This window comes from Lissotriton vulgaris, chromosome 4_1 (assembly GCF_964263255.1).
Source record: "Lissotriton vulgaris chromosome 4_1, aLisVul1.2, whole genome shotgun sequence".
Lineage (NCBI taxonomy): Eukaryota > Metazoa > Chordata > Amphibia > Caudata > Salamandridae > Lissotriton > Lissotriton vulgaris.
The window spans coordinates 2,034,197,462-2,034,216,652 of record NC_141691.1 but is presented as its reverse complement, the minus strand read 5'-3'; positions in this window follow the sequence as shown (position 1 = coordinate 2,034,216,652).

Sequence of the window (19,191 nt, the reverse complement as noted above, 5' to 3'; positions counted from 1 at the left end):
GGCTAAGCCAATACACTAGGGTGGCTAGGTTTACCGTGCACTCCCTTACAGCCCTCTCACTAATCTAATTACTGGGACTCCTGTTTGTCTGGGGGTGCAGGATTTGGGGTGAGACTGTGTCATGTCCAAACTGTCTTTGAAGGCCAGTTTGACTCCTCCATTGCCTTCCTGCTTTGTGTACTGCAGCTTGCAGGTCTCCTCCCACAGGAAGTTCTTTGACTCAAGGCAGGCCACATCACAACTCATTAAGGGGCATATTATCAAGAACGGCGTTAAAATTATTGCTGGTTTAGCGGTGGAAAACTGCAGCTAAAGTAGCGATAATGTGCTTGATAATATGCCCTTAAGAATTCCAAAAGAAGTCCATGTTCTGGTGTGATCAATGGCGTCTATTGGAATTCTCTAGGGCATATCATCAAGCCCATTATCACCTCTTTAGCGGCAGTTTTCTGCTGCTAAACCGGTGATCATTTTACTGCCATTCTAGATAATATGTCCCTAAGACAGTTTTGCTCACCCTGGCAGAGGCTGGAAAATCAGGGGAGAGCAGCTGGAAGGCTAGGCTTTGATTACAGAAAAGATAGTTCTGAACTTAATTTCTATGGCAGTTAGAATACATCTAACAGTGGTGAGTTGTTGTATTTATTCTATTATTTTGATACTTTGAGGTATTTTTTTATCTCCTTACTATTAATAGTTATATTTTAATAAAGCATTCCCATGTTAGCAGACATACCTTTACATCCAAAGTCGAATTTGCATATAATTTCAGTTTAAAAGCAACCTGAAAGGCTGGGCTGGCTTTTAAAATGATAACAAGCACCACAACAGTGTGTACATACGTTCATTACATTGACTGGGACGCTAGAACTACATGTCCTATCAAAGACTAGAGACTTACACTAGGATTTCAGTATCAATTGTAATTATACCTAATTACCATGTATTTTGAATCCGAGCACAGGATCTTGGTCTGGTTATCAGAGCCCAGGGCACAATCAGAGTCCAAAAAACATCATAAAGTAGGCAAAATGGGGGTACAAAGTGGAGGGATACTGCAAACAGGTGCGGGTTTCTCACACAACCAGGCCCAGCCAATAGCCCTAGAGCCTCAACCAACCCTGGGAGTATATCGCTGGTCTGTCAGGGGAGAAAGAAAGTGAAGACACCAGGGTGTATATTTGCCTGCCCTAATCTGCCTTACATCCTCCTGCCAAGGTACTTGCTCTTTAAAACAGACCCACCCATACAGTAAAAGGACCTCTTTAGAGTGAATCCTCATAACCGCTGTTTTATGATCTTTCTCCCTTTTTAGTATGGGTAGTGAGGTGCCCACCTCCTCTATAATTAAAGTGTCTTGGGCAACACCTTACTCACAGAAGTTACCTAGCACTTGAGCAACCCCACCATGACTAACAGGGTTAGGAAGCCAATCTTACTTTTAGTCATGAGGTCTGCCTCCCATGCCACCAACAATGTTTCCATGAACACCAAAACCCTGCAGAGGCTACTGACAGCTTTCGGAATCCAGAACTACACCCTAAGCTCTCTACTGGTGGCTGAGCTGCGCTAGGGGCATCAGATGGCTCCTGGAACCTCTTTTATTGTTTAGAGTAGGTGGCTACCACATGCAGTGGCTGACACTCTTCTTCCACTCTCCCTTGGGTTAGAGCAGGAGTGAGACCCTGCTGCTAGACAGCTGCCTGCCTGCTCAAGACTCTCTTTTGGTTACGTGAAGCTTCACCAGTGCCAGCTGTGAGTTTCTCCCTTACTGGGACAGAAGACCCTTGGCTCCCTGGAACTCTCTTTAAGACTTACATTTTTTCTTCTTTTTTTTCTTCTTTTTTTCTTTCTTTTGGCACCCCAGTTTCCTATCTGTAGGGGCAAGCTCCCCAGTACCTTTGGGTTGGGGGCACCCTTCAAATCAGATCAACCTCTGTTAGGTCATTGCCCAGGAGATAACCTGAAGGGAGGACTGCATTATCACCTTATACCAGCCAAGGTTACATCCCACTGTATAGGCACTATGCCTACAGGTTAGTTTGTGACCTCACCTGGGGTTACCCTTCTGGCCTCTCCTGGCAGATACATGTCTGAGAACACTAACCCATCACTCGCTATATTTTAACAAGCACATGTGTCTCACAGGCAAATGGCAGCGATCCCATTCACCTGAATAGAGTAGAAGTGACTACTTCCACTCTAAGTAAACACCAGCTTACCATATGGACATGTGTCCAAGCAAAATGCTAAGAGGACGTCCTCAACTCAGGAATTCTGCTCTATGGCTACACTCAACAGCTCAGTGCTAACCACATTTTTAGTATAGTCGTCATCATTCCTGAAGTGGACTGACTCATGACAATCAACGAACACCTTTCGGTCTAAGTATTTCTTCTTCCCTGGATATTCTGCCTCTGTTTATCTGAGTTAGGGTGGGATCTCCCTCCTCCTTTTTGTGATGGGATTACAGCAGACCTCCTGTGGCTTTTGTAGACCTAACCCCTACCTATTTGGAGTCTCCTCCCTGATGCTGGTTAGAAACTTGGGTTCTCATCCACTCATCAATAAAATAATCAGGGAATTTTAATCCAGCCCTGTAGAGCTTTCACTGAGATGTGCACAAAGTCCACCTTGGATTGTGTTTACTTTCTGGGTGTCCCTGAACTTCACGCTGTACTGCTCTGGGGTCAGATCAAATTTTGTGACTAGTTATTTCCTCAAAAGTGGGTAGGATTCTGCTTCAACCCTTCCGGGGTCTGGAGCATATCCAACCTAGCTACTAGAATACATTTCCACAGGAGGGCACCTCAATACGTAGAGTGGACCCTTCTCATCTCAAGAGCCATTTCAAATGCAGTCAGTACTTTGTCAATGTCCTCCCCCAATACCTACATCGGGACTATTACCTTGGGGAAGCCTGCAATCAAAACCACAACTCCTGGGCATCTTTGCATCTTGTTCATTGTTGCTGCCACCATTTCTTCTCTCTTCAGCCCTAGCCCACTTCTCAGCTTGGGCCAACTTTCCTCCCTTCTATGGAAGCTAACTAAGTCTTTAGCTCTTTATTCTCAAATTACATCCCTGCTTCTGGTGCGAGAATGCTCCTCTCCCTTCTATGGCTGGAAGTATGAATATAATACTGAGAGTAATGGCAATAATGACATCCTCCCCCTGCAGCTTGTTGGAGGGGCCATCATGCCCATCACCATAATTTCCAAGAGATATCTCTGCCCAGGCCTTAAGGGACTCCATCAGCTCTTCCTTCTAATATGATCAGCAACTGGCAGCACTCTATCCCTACACTGTAACCTAAGCTTAGCAGCTGTGAGTTTGGACAGTTTAGTAAGATAGTGTCATTTAAAGATAGGTACGTACAAGTATCCTCACTGCTGAACTCCAAATGAGGGATAGTGGTTTATTAGTAGGGATAAGTAGGGACAACCATTAATATTAAGGCCATAAATACAATAAAGGGTTTAGTCATGGTCTCAATAAATTATTCCTTAGCACAATCAAACCTTGGTAGCTGGCTGCGAGTTCAGTCCGAATAGGCCACATTCACATGCATTTACAAATCATACCATTTCAACAACCGCCTTGTTACATTGTATACCATTACAATGCAAGTCATTACTGCGACTTGCTGTAGGGGGGACTGCATTTTCAAATAGTATAATTTACTATTCCAACTCCAATCTGTACAACAGTAGGGAAGGTGTTGGATTATAAATCCAGCACCTTTTGCCCACTTCAGCAAGTCTTTGTAATGATTTGCATTGTAATAGCCTGCAGTGTATCGCTTGCTTGGCAATCAATGTTTACAGTTCACAGTTTCACACTTACTTCTATAAGTGTTTCCTGATGAAGAAAAGTGGTCCATAGCACCAGCCAAGGGTTCAGGTACTATGGTTTGCTTCTTCGGGCCTAGGACTACAACTCCAGCGTATCACCTGGTGAATTTAAGGAGCTTTATACTAAAGTTGCTCCAAACTTCTAAAACATCTTCCTGCATTTCCTCCTTTGGGTTCAAAGTGTCAAATGGATGCACTCCATAGTGGAGACCTCTTGGTGGAGACAATGCAGGAGGGCTCTGTTAACCTATTGCTTTCAGAGAGCCCACTCTTTAATCCTTGTGAAGCTAGGCAAGGTATTGATAGCTGTAGTACCAGATTGTGTAGCAGGTACAGCCCTTCAGAGTGCAGTCCTTTTGGTACAGATCAGGGTTCTAGCAGGGCTATCCTTTTTCTCATTGCTGTTTCAGGCAGAAGATTTGAGTGGCTGGACAACCCTCCCGTATGTCCTCATAGCTCTGGGGTATAAAGCAATGTCGCACACCTCCCAATGGTATGCAGGGTACCACTTAGGTGTATGCCCACTTCCTCTAAAGTATGGCATATTCCTGACTGAGAAATCAATATTCTGCCGGTATACACAATGGAGAAACTCTCTCTGGATGGTTAGATCTGGCTAAGCCAACCCAATGGTGTGACTAAAATTCCCTAACACTCCCCTTCCAGCCCCCTCAATAATTGATTTAGTGGGGCTACTATTTGGTTAGTGGTGCAGGATTTAGGGGTGAAGCTGTCATTCCTTTTCTGAAGACTGTTTGGCCCCTTCACCACCTTCCTGCCTTGTGCTCTGCAGCATGCAGTTCTCCTCCCACAGGACATTCTTTGTCTCAAGGCAGGCCACTTCACAGCTCATTAAGACAGTTTTGCTCAGACTGGCAAAGCAGGAGAGAGCCTCTGGAAGGCTGGATTTTGACTTACAGAAAAGAAATGTCTATACGTTCTTTCTGTGATAGTTAGAATACATTTTGATATTTTGAAGCATCATTATAGCTGCTCTTTTTTCAATATTTCCACTTTAATAACATATTGCCATGTTAGCGGACAGAGTTGTTGTGGGTCAATTGTGAATAAACAAAATTGGCAACATTTCCTTTACCAGGGCATATAAATGATATTTTATAATATCACTCCTTATAGTTACAAGGCACTCTACCACTGGGGCACCTAGGGGAGATTTTAAGCATGAATTATATGTAAAACAAAGGTATTTTGAATCTTTTTAGTATCTTTAATTCCATAGTCAAATTTGCATGTAATTTAAGTTTGAAAGCAGCCTCCAAAATTGTGACAGGCACCACTGTAGTGCACACTTAAGTACATTCAATCGACTGGGCCTCTTGTCCCACATTCCCTACCACGTGCTAGGGTCTTACAGAGAGATTGTCAGTAACAATTTTATTCATACTTAATTACCATGCACTTTTAATCAGAGCACAGACTCTGTGTCTGGTTAGCAGAGTCCATGGTACGCTAAGAGTCAAAAAATCGGCATCTAATAGTGAGAAAAGGAGCCAAAAGCTACCAGGTACCTGTTTCTCACAATCCCTAACTTTACACAGGTTGCAGTTTTTCCGAGTCATCATATTAGATTTTTGGCATATGTAGCGTGTCAATGTCTATGAGAGACTTTACATGCTTTTCTCTAAGCATGGGCGAATTTTGCGAATTTACGATCCGTGAATTTGCGGATTTGCGAATTTGCGATCCGCAAAATTCGCGAATTTGCAGATTTTTTTATTTTCACATTTTGGCGGGGCGATTGGCGTGTTCACGGGGAGCTTTGCGTGTTTGGGGGTTATTTTTTGTGCGAGACCGCGATGCGCCCTCTGGTTCATCACTGCCACCCTCTCGTTTTTTGTGCCCTTCTGCCCTCTGCCCCACTCGTTTTTGTGCCATTCTGCCCCCTGCCCCACTCGTTGTTGTGCCCTTCTGCCCTCTGCCCCACTCGTTGTTGTGTCCTTCTGCCCTCTGCCCCACGCGTTGCTTTGCCCTTCTGCCCTCTGCCCCACTCTGTGACCTTCTGCCCTCTGCCCCACTCCTGTTTTATTTTATAATGGTGCCAGCAAGCTGCCAGCGCCATTCTAAAATAGTTACTAAGTTAGCTTCATCAGGAAGCACTAATACATAAAATAAAGCAGGTGCTCGAGCACGTGCATTTTATCTATTAGTGCTTCCTGTTGAAGCTAACTTAGTACCTATTTTAGAATGGTGCTAGCAGCTTGCCGGCGCCGTTCTAAAATAGTTACAAGCTTTAAGCTTGAACTTTTGCCCCCCGGATCCGTTCCGCTCGCGGATTCGTGGATTTTTGGCAAATTCGCAGGAATTTGCGGATCGCGAATTTGCCGAAAATCTGCAAAACCTGCGAGCGGAACGGATTTTGCGCCCATGCTTACTTGTCTCTTAGAAGTGAGTTCTCAAAAAACTATATGCACTTCACAACTGCGCTGCTTGTCAGAGTAAAGTTCTGTCAGCCTGTAATAGTATATGTATCTAGTCCTTCCATTTTTCTTTGTGATAATGAAACATACAAAGGGTAAGGAGGGAACTTTTTTCAAAAAGCACAAGCTCATAGTAGGAATGTTTTGGTGGTTGATCACAAAAAAAAGCACAATGCAGCAGTTGACAATTAAAACTCTGAATAGTATTAGAGGAATGATCTCAATGCAATAATGTTAAGTAGGTATTTTTAATGTGCTCTTAACTTCATATGTCTAGGCCTACCAGGGTATCTGCTACAATACAACAGAGGTAATGAAACGCACAATTGTGAAAGGATTGTTTTTTATAATTCTTCAGGACAATCAGACACATTTTGTGCTATAAGATTCATTTGCATTCTGTAAAATGATGCTTTCAAGACTTATTTACACAGTGATGCAGTACTTACTTGGTTTGTTCAGGGTTAACACTTTGCTAGTAGTAGGAACAACTAGATCACCCGGAAAGAAGAAATCCAAAAGTTAATATTAGATTTGGAGATTCCAACTAATTCAATTTGGATGTAAAAATGTCATTATTTTCCCAGCAATTCTCAGCTTACTCTAGGATGGAGTTTTGGCCCCTATTGAAAAGAACAGAGGGCTCTAAAACTGCTTGATATGTAGATCAAATCCAATGATACTGCAATAAACACTGCTAGGGCTACCATAAAAGGAATGTGGCATGGTTTATTGAGGAAAAGACTATGTAAGATGTTTCCAAATTCTTGGACAATCTTTGGTCTATGTTTGCTTTGATCTTTACAAAGCATATATCATATGCAATTTGATATACTCATAGATGGAGGGTGTAATTACTGAAATATGTATACATATTTAAGGACATACATTTACATATATATTTATAGCACCCAGTATTTATCCCACAGAAAGAAGTATAGCCGCACACATTACAGTGGTATTCAGCGTTTAATTTCAAAAGTACAGCGTTTCCCTTCCTGATGCATTTTGGCCACCTCAGCCTTTCTCAAAAGGAAGGCATCTGACGATTTCAAAACTGGCACTCAGACCAGTGGATTGCTTCATTATCCAATTTTTTTGCCCCCTGTTGGGTGCGCCAATAGGCCAGATTATACCAAGCATGCTATGTGCTATGTGGTTACTTCATTATTTTCCTCTGGTGGACCATGCTTTTTTGATTTTAGAAACTCGCTGAGTTTCACTGTAATCCCTTGCTTGCCAATTTTGAGGTGTGCTAGGGTCCAAACCAAAGTCCAATCCCTGGCAGCTGCCGCTGCCCTTAAAGGTTTTCACCGTCATAACAAAGGGTCCGAGTCGGGAAGTTGTGGAGCTCTTTTCTTGGTAGTGCGTTGCTCACGGCAGGAACACATCGTGTATTATCTCACCCAGTCTTTCTCCCGCAGAAAAAGTTGAGCCACACACATTATAGTGGAATTTAACGTTTAATTTCAAAAGTACAACAATCCCCTTCCAGATGCATTTCGGCCACCTCACCTTTCTTAAAGGGAAGGAACAAAGACATTTGCCAATTTCAAATCCAGCACACAGACCAGCGGATTGCTTCTTCATCCAATTTTTTGCACACTGTTGGGTGCTGCGATAGGCTAGGTTTTACCAAGCAAGCTGGTATTTGTATTGTGAAATGTGGTTACTTCATTATTTTCCTCTGGTGGACGATGCTTACTTGATTTTAGAAACTCGCTGAGTTTCGCTTTAATCCCTTGCACGCAAATCTTGAGGATTGCTATGGTCCAAACCAAGGTCCAATCTGTGGAGGCTGCCGCTGCCCTTAAACGTTTTCACGGTCACAACAAAGGGTCGGAGTTGAGCAGTTGTGGAGCTCTTTTCTTGGTGGTGGGTTGCTCACGGCAGCACCAAGCAGTGTATTATCTCAGCCAGTCTTTCTCCTGCAGAAAGAAGTTGAGACGCACACATTACAGTGGAATTTAACATTTAATTATAAAAGTACAGCGTTCCCCTTCCTGCTGCATTTCGGCCACCTTGGCCTTTGTCAAAGGGAAGGAACAAAGGCCTATAAATATTTATAGGTATATAACTAAATTAGAAATAGAGCCTTTATCTTTCTGCATTAAGGTGACATCAATGCTCCTTAAGAAAACAAATGCTTTAAAATTCATTAACGTAACCTCTGATGACTAATTTTTACAAGAGATCAGCTCAATTGAATACTAAACCGCCACTATGAAACCAAGAAATGGCTAGAAATATTTCCAGGGTGAAAGGAAACGATTCAAGTAGGATGCCCAACATGGTGGCTGGTGAATTTATTATGTGATATTTCATGGATATATTCTGGAAAAAAAGAACGAGGGCAGAGTGAGAATGCATCAGAATTATTATGCATGCAGTTCTGCCTGCTACAAAATGCCTACTCATAATTTTGGATTAGAGATATGTTATGAGTGAACATGATGGATATTGCCTTGAGTGCTGTGGTTTAAAGTTGTGATCTTGCACTTGGTGACATCATTGATTATTGAACAGATTTTGAGGATAGCAAACAGCATAATATGAAAAAACCACAGTAGTGACCTGACCTGACCCTGGTCGGTGACGGTCACTCCACCCGCCGCGCGGCTCTCTCTGAGTGTGCCTGGTCTCCCTGCATGTTTCTACCCGCTCGCCGCTGACCCGAGTCTCCTTGCCTGCCTGCCTCTACCTGCTAGCCGCTGACCCCGTGTCTCAGGCTTCCTCTTCTCCTCGCCGCTGCTTGTTTTCGTTTCTTGCAGTTTTTATGTGCCCCGACCTCCGTGGTCATCGCTCTTCCCCTCAGGACCGCTTTCCCGGCTCAGACCCCTTCCCACTCCTTGCCGCTGCTCCGCTGCAGCCCGCCCCTTTTTGTCTTCTCTACCCCAATTCCCTTCCCCGCGCCACTCCGCTCCCGCCTCCCAGCTGATCCACCCTCCCTCCGGATACTTAGGGTCTGCCAGCGCGACGGGGAGCTGTGACCTGACCTGACCCTGGTCGGTGACGGTCGCTCCACCCGCCGCGCGGCTCTCCCTGAGTGTGCCCGGTCTCCCTGCCTGCCTCTACCCGCTCGCCGCTGATACCGGTCTCCCTGCCTGCCTGCCTCTACCGGCTCGCCGCTGACCCCGTGTCTCAGGCTTCCTCTTTTCCTCGCCACTGCTACCAGTGCTTGTTTTTGTTTCTTGCCATTTTTCTGTGCCCCAACCTCCGTGGTCGTCGCTCTTCCCCTTGAGACCGCTTTTCTGCCTCAGACCCCTCCCTGCTCCCTGCCACTGCTCCCCTGCAGCTCGCCCCCCTTTTGTCTTCTGTATCCCAATCCCCTTCCCCGCGCCACTCCGCTCCCACCTCCCAGCTGCTCCTCCCTCCCTCCGAAAACTTAGGGTATGCCAGCGTGACGGGGAGCTGTGACCTGACCTTACCCTGGTCGGTGACGGTCGCTCCCCCCGCCGCGCGGCTCTCCCTGAGTATGCCCGGTCTCCCTGCCTGCCTCTACCCGCTCGCCGCTGACCCCTGTCTCCCTGCCTGCCTGCCTCTACCTGCTCGCCGCTGACCCTGTGTCTCAGGCTTCATCTCCTCCTCGCCGCTGCTACCAGTGCTTGTTTTCGTTTCTTGCTGTTTTTCTGTGCCCCGACCTCTGTGGTCGTCGCTCTTCCCCTCAGGACCGCTTTCCCGCCTCAGACTCCTCCCCGCTCTGTGCTCCCCTGCGGCCCACCCCCCTTTTGTCTTCTGTACCCCGATCCCCTTCCCCGCGCCACCCCGCTCCAACCCTCCCAGCTGCTCCTCCCTCCCTCTGAAAACTTAGGGTATGCCAGCGTGACAGGGAGCTGTGACCTGACCTGACCCTGGTTGGTGATGGTCACTCCACCCGCCGTGCTTCTCTCGCTGAGTATGCTCAGTCTCCCTGCCTGCCTCTACCCGCTAGCCACTGACCCCAGTCTCCCTGCCTGCCTGCCTATACCTGCTCGCCGCTGACCCCGTGTCTCAGGCTTCCTCTTCTCCTCGCCGCTGGTACCAGTGCTTGTTTTCGTTTCTTGTCGTTTTTCTGTGCCCTGACCTCAGTGGTCGTCGCTCTTCCCCTCGGGACCACTTTCCTGCCTCAGACCCCTCCCCGCTCCCTGCCGCTGCTCCCCTGCAGCCCCGCCTCCCTTTTGTCTTCTGTACCCAAATCCCCTTCCATGCTCCACCCCGCTTCCGGCTCCCAGCTGCTCCTCCCTCCCTCTGCGCCATTTATGGCTGAGTCCGCACGTATGCGCAGCGTGCACGCGCAGCGGGCGCGCCGATTGTGCGCCGAAGGCGCACCAAAGACAAGCCAGTCAGTCAGTCAGTCAGTCAAAGCATTTTATTTCGATTATTAAAAATCATAAAAAGACAATGATGAACATATATACATATATACATATATATACACATAGTTAATTACAAAAACAGACAAAATTTTTAAGTACAATGTGCTTGAAAATGTACAAAATCACAATACATTCAGATGTCTAGTTACATAAAACAGTATTTCATTAAAATTCAGGCTAAAATTATAAATTACACTAGAGATAGTTCATAAGGACATAATACACATTTCATCATTTAATACGTCTGGGAGGCCTGATCTCGTCATATGCATCCTAAGTGCAAAGTACCGCGTAAACAAAGTGCAGGTGCCAGGTAAACAAGGGAAGTCACATCAATAAAAGAATTTTATCCCCTACATAGCATTTATCAGTCTATCTAATGTATTCTTTTTCCGAACAGCAGCCACCAGAAAGCTCGCAACACAGAACATGACCCGAGGACAACTTAACATTTGTAAATATAAGAGAGCTGGTCTAACTTGTATGAAGCCGGCCTCTTTCAACAACGGTAGCAGATATTTACCTCTCATTTCTTGATAAAAGTCACAAAACATGACGAAATGCAACGTGTCCTGGTGTGAAAAATTATCGCATTTACAAGGGTTACAATTTTCCGGCTTGCCCCAGGTTGGGAAATCACCCAAAGTTAAATGTATCATATTGAAGCGAAACCTCGTTAAAAGCTGTCTGTGGAAGGGTCGATTGACAATGATTAGATACGGTTCAGTTAGAGGGGATGTTAATGATAAAAAGTTTGCCCTCACAGAGACTTTCTTAAGCTCCTGCTCCTCTCGCTCCATACTGAGCATGTTCAGAAAATGTACCTTTATCCACCCAACATCCTCTTTAGTAATGCAATTGGGGGTGGTGTAAATCTCAGGGCGTCCCAATTGCGTAAACATGGATTTAAGATACAACAGCCAAGGGATTGCATTCGCCCTGTCTAGTGCAATACAATCCGTCAGGATTTGGTGGTTTAGCGATATTTGCTGGTTAAGCCAGGTCTTAGCCCAGCAAATGAGAGGTGCTAGTTTGAGCTGGTCCGTCACATATCCTACTCCTAGCTCAGTATGCACTGAGAAGGTGGGTGAGGAATGTGGAAGACCCAGCAGTGTTCTTAGGAACTTGTTTTCAGATGATTGAAATTTTTTTTGGGAAGTATATCCCCAGATACAGGAACCATATGACGCTATTGCAAGGCATTTGGATTTATAGATGTTAAGAAGAGCCTTTATTGGTTTAGCTCCTAGTTTTTTTGCAAATGCCAAAACAGCAGAGGATGACCTAATCAGGGCATTACTTTTTTGGAGCTGCTGAGGTCCCCATGTCCCCCTTTGGTCAAATAAAACCCCTAGGTATGTAAACATCGGGACCCTAGAAATAGCTATGTTATTACAAAGAAAAGTTTTTTTTGTTCGGGATCCACAATGTTTACCCACCACCATGACATGTGACTTTTTGATGTTAACTTTTAGATCCAGGGACTCCATGTACTCTCCAAAAGAGTCCAGTAGTCTCTGGAGACCATTTCCAGTCCTTGCAAGAAGGACCGCGTCGTCCTCATAAAGGAGAACCGGTATCAAAGAGTCCCCTATATGCGGCACGTCCTTGGTCACTTGTTTAAGGTACTCCCCCAAGGCATTAATATACAGGGTGAATAATAGGGGGGCCAAGATGCAGCCCTGTCTCACGCCCCTCCTAGAGTTAAAATGACTTGTAACCCTTCCTTCCTGATTTACTCTCACTGTTGCAGATAAGTCGGAATGAAGGACCGCTAAAAAATTTACTAATGCAGGGTCAACACCAATTTCTGCTAAGATGGTCCACAGTTTTGACCGATTGACTAAGTCGAATGCCGAGGAGAGGTCCATAAATCCCAAAAATAAGGACCCCTCCTTGGCAACTGTGTACTTGCCTATCAAGAGCTGGAGATTTAGGCACTGATCCAGAGTACTTCTGTTATTCCTGAAACCATATTGGAAGTCAGACAAGACCCCCCTGCCGTCTAACCACTCCCTAAGTCTCCCTAACACGACCCTCCCCAGAATCTTAACGGATAAGTCTATCAGGGAGATGGGGCGGTAACAGGTGGGGTCCCCTCTATCCCCCTTTTTGAACACCCGCACAATGACTGATGTCAGCCAGGAAACAGGAACCCTGCTAACAGTTATAGCATTAAATACATTGCAAAGGATTCCAGCCCAAAAATGAGGGAAGTGGCCATAAAAGTCAGCTGGCACCCCATCAGGGCCCGGTGCTTTATTTTTAGACATGTCCCGTATGGCCTTTTCAACCTCAGTTTTTTCAAAAATAATAGATGTTCCTGCAAGGTTAGGATTATGTTCTTGTCCCAGCGAGCAAGAGTCCAGCTCGTAGATCCCCCTGAAGTGTGTTAACCATTTTTCATCAGGGATGACACAGTCAAGCACTGAGTTACTGTCCTCCGAGAAAGAAGGATGATTGACGGTAGACCAAAATTTGCTACTGTCGCGCAGCACCTCAACAGAGAGGAGTTTTTCCCAGGCCTCTTCCTTAATTTCTTTTTTCCGAGCCTCAGTTACCCTTTTATACTCTTTCCTCGAGGCCCTGACTGCTTCTTTATTTCTAGGTATGCGCTTTAGCTCCTTAAGTAGAGAGCTATGGGCTTGTGAGCAGTTTTTATCAAACCACCTTACCACCTTAGATGATGGTTTCTCTTTTTTTACCCTCAGGTCTTCTGCAACCTGCTGACAGATGGCAGTGTAGGCCTCAATTATTGCAGTGGTATTGGCGGACGAATCAAGGCAGGTGGCCAGATGATCGTTAGTCCTCCTAAAAAAGTCGTCATAAAATTCTTCAGGAACCACCTTGACCACCTCAGCCTCCTACCCTGATCCTTTACTCTCAAGGGCCCCAGTTCCAGCGTCAATTGGTCTTGTGGGCCCCTTCCTCCACCCAAATCTAGCTGCACTTCCAAAGTAACGGGATTGTGGTCACTAAAAGCAGATGGTATAGCTTTATATGACACAGTCGATCACTGTTCCCAACTCTGAACCCTTAACAGTTATAGTCCTGACACCATCTTCGTTTACCTCCGGCTCACTGAGGTTCATGGAGGCTAAAAGTTCTTCTAAAGCATTACCATGTATACTATGCCAAAAATAGGGCCAAAATCATCTTCTGTCTGACAGTGTAGGTCACATAGATGTGTATTAAAGTCCCCCATTAAAATAATTTCTAAAATTGAATTATGTTTAGCTTTGTAATCTGACAAAAAGTTATCTAAAGTAGAGATGTGCTCATTCAAGAGCGCACCCTATTTAGCGTTATAAAAATTAATTAACAATGTTCTTTTCTGGTTTTGCAGCACCCACTCAATAATCAAGAAATTTTTTGAGTTCGACTCCACAATTGTAAAAGAGCCGTTCAACCTAAGTGAAATGAGAAGAACTATCCCTCCCTTAGCTCTACCCGCTCTCCCCGTGGTAGCAGGGACAACAAAGCTAGAATACCCATTCAAGTGACAATTGACTGAGGGATCCCAGGTTTCTTGCAAGGCGATGATATCAAAACCAATTATATAATCCAGCCAGATAGGATCATTCCATTTAGCCCTCAAACCTGCTATATTCCAAATCACCAGACGGCATATTGTCTTACTGTCAGCATGTGGTAAAGTATCTGAGGGTTCTAGTGGTAGTTGACTGCCCTCCCTTAGTCAATCAACCTCCTCCAGATCCGACAGTGGGGCAAATTGATTGTACAATTGTATGTCTGACATCTCTGTGACTCTAGTGAAATGTTTAAATGGAATTGGGTCAGATGTGTTGTTAAAAGGAGAGGTGGTAACTTCTCCTGTCTTGGGATTAGGATTAATGATTAAACCATTTGGGAGTACAGTCGGTGTCAGTAGATCACTGTGATCTATTAAAGTAGATGCTGATGGGACAGGGGTTTTGCTATGTCTGTTTATGGGGGGATAGAAGAAACCCAGAGGTAGTGGTCTGATACCAGGGGAGCCGAGCTCAGAGGCATCCCAAAAGAATCTGTGGGCTATGTTAGGTCTATCAAAATTCACTCCCACTCAGTCTCCGGTGATGTTTTTAGAGACATGGCCCACCCATCTCACTCTTCTAGCCATGATTACATTTGTTGCTATATCAGGGCCCCCACTACTGTAGCACGCACACAGTTTTTTTGCAAGTAATAATAGTTCCTGTGGTGTTTCAAACCTGCTTCCAGTAAATGCTGGGACTCCTGTAAATACGGCTACTAAGGGAGCAGCATGAGGGGGTAAGTCCAGTTTTTTCCTTGCATATGAACCGTATTTCAGTTTTAAATCCTCAGGTCTTCTCCCTGTAGTTTCCCCACCAATCAGTGATCCCTACCGACATACTAGGCAGGGGGTCATTCACTCCTAAAGTGAGGGGCACAGTATTGTTAGTGGTGGGACCATCATTACATATCATTAGAGAGTCACCTAGGGATTCCTGGCCTTCAGGCATAGGCACATTTGCACCCACTTTCTTGCACCTACCCACTTTTCTGGGCTCAGAGGCGGTCTGCAGGCTCTTATATTCAGTCATAAAATTACCAATTTGGTCACATTTCTTCCGCAAGCCATCTACACAAGTGTTCAATGTGTCTACAATGTCTTTAGCTATGCCCACTAATATTGGCTCCAGCCGTGTTGTAAACATTTTCTCCACCAAAGCTTCAAGATTAAGCAAAAGTTGTGGATCACTCCTTTCGCAGCTAGGTATGGGTTTTAGAGCTTTAGCACCTTTCCTCAAGGTCTTTGTTTTTCTCTTCTTCTGTGAGACAGGAGACCCTAGGAGATCACCTTCTCCCCCCAACGGATCTGACACAGTCTCACTCTCCGTTGGTCCCCGTACCACATCGGGCCCTCTCACTGAATTGTAAATTATGATAGTCGGATCCAGGGGTACAATGGACACCGGAGGGATAATGCTACTACTGCTCATATGTGCGTGGTCATTTGCGGGTGGTGTCAGGCCCAGTTCTATTTCAGCATGAGCAATTTCTTTGGATAGTGCCCCAACAGCAGAAGTTAAGTAAGTTAGTATACTTTCAGAATGTCTGGGCACTTTAGATTTTGTGCCTTCTGACTCGCCATTACTAGGTTGTTTTTGCTTACCCATTTTGTAGACCTGCTTAGGGGGGGGGCCCGACCCGACCCCTATTGTCCCCGGACGGCCACAGACGGCCCCACCCTTGTCCCGGGCTTCTCCCGGGCAGCTCCCGCGCGCGACTCGCGGGGCGAGAGGGGGGTCAGCCTTTTAGTGGCGTCTCTGGGCGCTCTCGGCGCGTCACGGGCACGCTGCCGCCCCAGAGGCTGCTGGGGAGTGTAGTCTGGCTCTCCCGGTCTGCCTCCCGGCGTCGTGACCTGCCGCCGTTCCCCTCACGGCTCGCTGGCAAGAGTGCAGGTAAGCCCCTCACGGCTCTGGTGTTCCCCGCTGGGCTCCCGGGGGGTCAGCTTTTTAGTGGCACCTCTGGGCGCTCTTGGCGCGTCACGGGCGCGCTGCCGCCCCAGAGGCTGCTGGGGAGTGTAGTCTGGCTCTCCCGGTCTGCCTCCCGGCATCGTGACCTGCCGCCGTTCCCCTCACGGCTCGCTGGCAAGAGTGCAGGTAAGCCCCTCACGGCTCTGGTGTTCCCCATCTGTGCCCGTCCGGGCCTGGACCGCGCCCAGCACCAGGAACCCTGGATCTCACCGATGCCAACGTACCCGACGAACACACGATGCCACCAGCCTCCGCGCACTCAACACTGGCCGGAACCCTGCCTGCTACCGGGCAAACCCCGAAACGCACCCTCGGACCCTTCACCTGCCAAGAGTGCAAATTCACCTGCAACCGTCCCGGGCCAGCACCCACCAAGCCTACCAGCAACAAGAATCACCTCAAGTGCATCCTGCTCAACACCCGCTACGTCCACAGGCACGCAGTTGAACTATGGAATCTCCTAGACACAACAGCTCCGGACGTCGCCTTCCTCACGGAAACCTGGATGAAAGCCTCATCAGCCCCCGACATCGCCATAGCCATCCCAGACGGCTACAAGATCACCCGGAACAACCGCACCAACCAGACCGGAGGAGGCATCACCATAGTCCACAGAAACACCATCCGCATCATGACCAACTCGGAAGACACCCTCACAGCCGCGGAACACCTGCACTTCTAGATACACACCGACCCCAGGACCACCTTCAGAGGCACCCTTATCTACAGACCCCTGGGACCACGCACCCAATTCAGTGAAGCCATCGCCTACTTCGTAAGCCCCCACGCCCTCACCTTCCCAGACTACATCCTCCTAGGAGACCTCAACTTCCACCTAGAGAACAACAATGACAGCAACACCACCACCCTACTGGACAACCTCGCCAATCTCGGGCTCAAGCAACTAGTGAACACCCCACCCACTACGCCGGCCACACGCTCGATCCCGTCTTCTCCTCCAGCAAGCACGTTTCCTTGAGCCACTCCACCGGACTCCACTGGACAGACCACAGCTGCGTTCACTTGTCCTTCAAGAAAACCACAACCCACCACCACCCGCAACAGGCCCCCCGCAGAAGCTGGAGCAAGATCACCGCCGACCAGCTCACCACATCCCTCAGCCAGAATCCTCCCACCATCACGACGGACCCCAACAAAGCAGCCCACAACCTCGCACAGTGGCTCACCGACTGCGCCGATGAACTCGCTCCACTGAAGAAACCACCCAGCAGACCACACAGCAAGAATGCCTCGTGGTTCACGGACGACCTCATAAACTCAAAGAAAACCTGCCGCTCCCTGGAGAAATCCTGGGGCCAGGACCAGACAACAGAGAACATGACAGCCCTCAAGAACGCCACCCGCAAGCACCACCAACTGATCCGTACCACCAAGAGAACTACCAACAAACAGCGCCTGGACAACAACACCCACAACAGCAAGGAACTCTTCAGCATCCAACCCCAGCGCTTGCACCAACAACATCACACCCTCGCAAGACCTCTGCGACGCACTCGTTTCACTCCCCCTCTGATTAAATCTTCCCCTCTCACTCTCCTTCTGTGTCTTTCCCGCACTTTTCTTGCACCTTTCACTGCCTCATTTTACTCTTTCCTCTCTTTTGCCTCTCCTGTTTTTCTCTGCTGCTGCTATCCCCCTGTCCCTTACCCCCCAGCTTGAGCAAAGAAACCAGCCCAATCCAGCTCCCCTCCCTGCTCCCGCCTCCCAGCTGTCCATCCCTTCCAGACCCCTACTTAATGGCGGCCGCAGCGGGGACAGGCGAGCCAGACCACTGACTCATTGTCAGTGAAATCGTTATCCCCCTTGCAGTTCCACCATCAAGTGGGGCTTTCCCCAAAGTCCCTGCACTCCTTAGTGCTGTTGTTCGAGGACCTCATTCACCCGCATGCTTTACCTGCGCCAAATCCCTGTCTCCTTTCTCTCGCTCTGGTCTTTCTCTCCGTTTTCACTTGTTTTTTATGGATTTCAATCGTCTCCTTTTACTCTACATCTGTGTCTTTCCTCCATTATTTCTAGTTTTTACTGATTTCAATCTCACCCTTCACTCCCCTCTGTTTCTTTCCTCCGTTTTCACTCATTTTTTACTGATTTCCATTTCCCTCTTTCACTCCCACTCTTTCCTCCATTTTCACTTGTTTTTTACTGATTTAATCTTTCCCTCCCACTCTCCTTCTGTTTTTTCCCCACTTGTCGTGTACCTTTCACTATCACATTTCCACTCCTTCCTCTGATTTGCCTATTCTGTCTGTTTTTCCCAGCCGCTGCTGCCCCGTGGCCCCTCCCACCCAGCATGGCCAACTCAACCAGCCTAATCCAGATCCCTTCCCCTCTACCGCCTCCGCGCTGTCCGACCCCTACTTAATGGCAGCCACTGGCGCGCCGAAGGCATGCCAAAGGCAAGCCCATCTGCGCCCATCTGCGACATGACCCCGACCAGCGTGAGGAACCCTGGACCTCCTCAATGCCAATGCTACGACCCAGTGGCATCCACGCTCTCAACCCAGGACGCAAACAACAACTGCAAGCTAGCATCACCAGTTGACACCCACGGAAGCTTCAGCTGTCACTGCTACCAGCACACCTTCAGCACTGCAGAGACCATGGACCGCGCAACCCGCCTGCAAGACCACAACCCAACTGAAGACCCTGCAATGCATCCTCCTCAATGTCCGATCCCTCCACAAACATGCCACCAAAACTGGGACCTCCTCTACATCACCACCCTGGATGTAGCGTTCTTCACGAAACATGGCCCAGCACCACCTCGGGACTGGACATCGCCATCCCCATTCCCCAAGGATACAAGATCTCCAGGAAGGACCGCCCCATCCCCACCGAGAAGAAGAATCACCATTATCCACAAATACAACCTCCTTCTGAGAACACTCCCTGACGAGCCCACAGACCTGATCGAACACTTTCACTTTAAGATACTGGCCATCCCTACTACAATCCTCTGAGGAACGCTAATCTACTGACCCCCTGGACGCTGCAGACTTTTCGCTAACTCCATCACTGACAT